The sequence below is a fragment of the Labrus mixtus genome, unplaced genomic scaffold (assembly GCF_963584025.1).
Source record: "Labrus mixtus unplaced genomic scaffold, fLabMix1.1 SCAFFOLD_78, whole genome shotgun sequence".
Taxonomy (NCBI): Eukaryota; Metazoa; Chordata; class Actinopteri; order Labriformes; family Labridae; genus Labrus; species Labrus mixtus.
In genome coordinates, this window is record NW_026870333.1 from 32,501 (window position 1) to 37,500 (window position 5,000).

The following is a 5,000-nucleotide window of genomic DNA, read 5'->3' on the forward strand; positions in this document are numbered from 1 at the left end:
AGGCCCGACGCTGCTTAGCTTCCGAGATCGGACGAGTTTAGGGTGGTATGGCCGTAAGCCATTATTGTGTGCAGAAAGGGGCCTTTTAAAGATGTCATGCCCTTGATTCTGGTTGAATTTGTGGACATGTGAATATGTCTCTATATGATAAAAAAAAACATATGATCAAAAAAATGAAAAAGCTTACAGCACCTGGTATTCCCAGGCGGTCTCCCATCCAAGTACTAACCAGGCCCGACCATGCTTAGCTTCCGAGATCGGATGAGATCAGGGTGGTATGGCCGTAAGCCATTATTGTGTGCAGAAAGGGGCCTTTTAAAGATGTCATGCCCTTGATTCTGGCTGAATTTTTGGACATGTGAATATGTCTCTATATGATAAAAAAAAACATATGATCAAAAAAATGAAAAAGCTTACAGCACCTGGTATTCCTAGGCGGTCTCCCATCCAAGTACTAACCAGGCCCGACCCTGCTTAGCTTCCGAGATCTGACGAGATCGGGCGTGTTTTTTTAATCTTTTTTTATCAAAATTACAAAAACATTTATAATTCTTTCACATAATTTACAACAAATGCTATTACAATACATACACCCTCTAAATTAAACCTCCCCTCTGACGCAAACGGCACCCTAAAAACAATAAAAACATAGCATCAGAAATACCCCCAACTCATGACAACTCTTCTGAGTCCCTCCCCCAAAGCAAACACCCCTCTGAAAAGAAACCACAAAAACATACAAAAACCCCACAGTATTCTCAAAAAACCACTGAGAAAAGATGTGCTTTCCATTCATTCACAAACATTCTCCACACATTAATTTTCTTACTTTCATACAGTGCATAATTCCTCCTGTTAAAAAACGCTTTTCTTGCAAAAGCCAAAATTATATTCATTACATTGTGATTTTTTTGTTTTGTTCCCACCCCCAACAACACCGACAATTCCCACCCCCTTTCATTCCAACACTCATTCTTACTGCATTTCCCCAACATTTCTCTTATTTTTCCCCAAAAATAAACCAATTCCCCACACGTAACAAACAAATGTATTAAATCCTCATCCGTACTTTCACATACACAGCACTTTCTTTCATACCTCTCCTTATGGATCTGATGCAGGACGATGCAGGTGAAGATCCTCCTGTGCCTCAGTTTGAAATCGAGGTCAAATATTGCATGTGGTGTATGCGGAATGTTAATGTTCTTCCATATCATGTTGCTTGTTATGTCCGGGTATGTGTCTGTCCATTTTACTTCGGATGTGGGTTTCTGTATTCTATGTGTGATTGCGCATCTATACCAAATTTTTGTAGTGACATCTATAATGTTGTGTTTCTTCTCCCCTAGGCACAGGGAGATCCCCCCCACATCGTCCCGCATCACTCCCTCCTTCTCTTTGATTAATTTTTCCCATTCGCTCGACAAAGACAATTTTACATTTGCAAACACTCCCTCAATCACATGCTTTCTGCACACACACCCTTTATTTTTTAAACCCCTCACCACCATTTGTAAATCAAAATCCCCCCCACAGTTCAGTAAATCCCTTATTCTAATATATCCCGCTTTCGACATAGCTTCACACTTAATTACCCTCTCCCCATTTTTAAAATACGGGCTCGAGAGGAAGGGCAGTCGTAGCACTGACCCTCTCGTTCCGCACTCTGGTACAGTCCAGGATGAAACCTGATACCACGCACTGAGTACTTCCTGGAAAAGTGTTTAAATGAATCCGGGTTATTGATCTGGTACAGGTTGTCCTCGTTGTAGAGTCCAAAACTGCACAGATATTGTTTGAAGTGGTTTTTCCAAACTACGTTCCGGTTCTGGTCCATAAATTTGCCTATCAATTTGACTCTTAGTGCTACTTTTTTTGTAAGTAAATCAATCAAAGCTAGCCCCCCCTGATCTTTAGCCCCTATTATTGTTTTGTGAGCTATACTCGCTGCTTTGTTTTTCCAAATAAAGTCCCTAATGGTCTTTGAAATCTCCTTAAAGGCCCAGTCCGGAAGCGTACAAGTACTCAGCGCATGATTCACTTTGGACAACACGAGAGCATTTGTTACGGCTACCCTTCCTCTCAACAATAGACCCCTCGCTTTCCACAAATTCAATGTTTTTTTAATTTTACCCACCACCTCTTTCCATGTTACATCATCACATTCATTCTCATTTTTCCCCATATTCACTCCCAACACTTTTCTTCTCTCACACACCGTTTTAAATCCCCACTTATTAACTAGATTGGATTCCTTACCTAGTAACATAATTTCTGACTTATTTTCATTTACTTTTGCCCCAGATGCTCTTTCATAAGTTTGTACATGTTTTAATATCAATTCTATATCCTCCTCTCCTTTTACCATTATATTCACGTCATCTGCATACTGTATTATTTTTACGTTTTCCTTACCTATACCTTTTATGTTTACGTCTTCCGATATCAGTGCTGCCAGCGGCTCTGCTACCAAGCTGTACAACAGCGCTGACATCGGACATCCTTGTCTCACTGACCTTGATATTTTAAAAGAATCAGTTAGTTCCCCGTTACATTTTATCTTGCTTTCCGCTCCTGTATACAACATATTTATCCATTCTCTCATTCTCTCCCCGAATCCAAACTTCTCTAACACCTTCCCCATGAACCCGTGATCTACTCTGTCAAAAGCTTTATTTAAATCAATCCCTAGCCATATTCCCCCCTCCCCTTCCATATCCCTGACCGTCTGTTTTATTGAAATGATTGAGTCTGCTATGTCTCTGTTTGGTATACTGTATGATTGTGTTTGTTCTATGATTGTTCCTATTACCTCCCTGATTCTATTGGCTATTGTTTTCGCTATGATTTTGTAGTCTGTGTTGAGTAGGCTGATTGGTCTGTAGTTGTCCAGATTTTTATTGTCCCCCTTGTTTTTGTAAAAAATAGTAACCACCCCTTCCCCTAAACTTTTTGGTATATGTTTCACTTTTTCCATATATTTACTCAATTTGTTCACCAAGGGCACCAGCTGCTCTTTGAAAGCTTGGTAGAATTCCGCAGTTAGGCCATCGCTCCCAGGACTTTTGTTTTTGTTTAACCCCTCTAAAGCACTTCTGATTTCTCCCTCTGTAAACTCACAATCACACCACATTTTATCGTCCTCGCTTAGTTTTTTCTTTAAGGCACCCAAAGCTCTGTTCACACTCACGCTATCACACTCCTGTCTCGAAAACAGGCTTTCATAATAGCCCTTTACTATTTCTAAAATTCCCTTTTTATCTGTCACACTTTTACCTGCTTCATTTAATAATTCGTTTATTTCTGTTCTTTTTTGTTTTTGTTTTTCCAGACCTAAAAAAAAGGCTGTACTCCTCTCCCCCTCATACATATATTGTATTTTACTCCTAATGGCTGCACCCCTACTCTTTTTAAGTTCAATCACTCCCAACTGTTCTTTTAAATGTATGTATTTTTCGACATCTACATTATCTACACTGTCAAGCGATGCTATTTCCTCACTTAGTTGTTTTCTCAAATTCTCTTCCTTTCTATTTTCTCTCCACTTTTTCTCTTTACTATAATTGATACACTTTTTTTTAATTCTGACTTTTACACTATCCCACCACACATTCATATCTTCACTCTCATTCCACTCATATCCCACATCATTCAACAATCTTTCCATACTTTTCACAAACATTCCATCATCCAGCAAGCTTGCATTAAAGCACCATATCCCTCCTTTACGTACATTCGTTTCTTTTCTAAACGTGATTTCTATTCCAGCGTGATCGCTCCACATATTAGTTTTATATTCAACTTCTTTAATCCACCTCACTACCTCGCATGTCACCAAAGCATAATCTATTCTAGATTGTTTTAATCTATTCAGTACAATTTGTCTCCTGGAGAACACCCTCTCCCATGGATGTAGCAATCTCCAAATATCAATGCATTGTTTCGTTATCATTATATCTTTAAGTGTCCCCCTGCTCACATCCCCCTTAAACACATTATTTTTTGACACATCGGTGGGTGTCATCGCCACATTAAAGTCACCGATTATTATACAATTCCTTTCCCACCATTTGCTTATTGCAATGAAGAATGTTTTCCTTTCTTTTTCTCCATTCGGTGCATATATATTTATGATTCTTATATTTTTCGTTTCATACACACAGTCTATTACTATTATTCTTCCTTCTCTGTCTCCATAAACCAAATTTACCCCTGTTACCCGACCCGTTTTGACTAAAACCGCCACTCCTCTCGCCCTCGACGTGCCATTGGAGCAGAAAATATGGCCCACAAAGTCTTTTTTTATGTCTTCCACCAGGGAATCATCCCACCTGGTCTCCTGCAGGCACAAAACGTCATTCTGCAAGGAAAGAATCGCATGTCTTTTTTCTTTGTTCCTTAGTCCATTCACGTTTATCGAAAATAAATTAAAGGCCATTATCATAAAAATAAAAACAAAAAAAACGGATTTACAGGGGTTATTGTCAGTCATTATTTGTCCTTACATTTCAATTTTTTCACCAACTTTTTTCGTTGTCCAAGACTTAGTCTTTTTTGCGCACTCGCCAGTTCACTCACATCCATTTCGCTGTCCATTTCATTGGGACTGGTGCTTTTACCCGTATTATTTAGCGTGATTTTTCTCCCTCCCGCCTGTCCAACACCACTCTCAGGCATCTCCCTCCCCTCTGTGCTCATGCTTACCCCCGGGTCTTCTGCCACGTCCCTTCCGTCTCCTTTTTTCCCTCTCTCGCTCGTTTTTCGCTGCTTCTGCTGTCCTCCCTCTCCAGCCAGCTCCGGCGTCTCCAGCTCGCACTCTGACGCCCGTTCTCCTCCGCTCTCTCCGCTCTGCTCCATTTCTCCGTCACTGTTCTCGTCTTCTCTGATCTCCTTCCTGCTTGCTCCGATCACCTCATTCTCTTCCGCCTCCTCCTCGTACACCTCCTCCGCCTCGTCTTCATCCTCGTACACCTCCTCCACCTCGTTCTTGCTTTCCTCTC

At 40.6% G+C, this 5,000-nt stretch overlaps 2 pseudogenes; both read right to left on the reverse strand.

Moving 5' to 3' along the window:
* LOC132968931 (5S ribosomal RNA) overlaps window positions 1-59 on the reverse strand; it is a 109-nt pseudogene extending 50 nt beyond the window's left edge.
* A 121-nt stretch (window positions 60-180) lies between these two features.
* LOC132968881 (5S ribosomal RNA) lies at window positions 181-289 on the reverse strand (annotated as a pseudogene).
* Window positions 290-5,000: the final 4,711 nt, after the last annotated feature.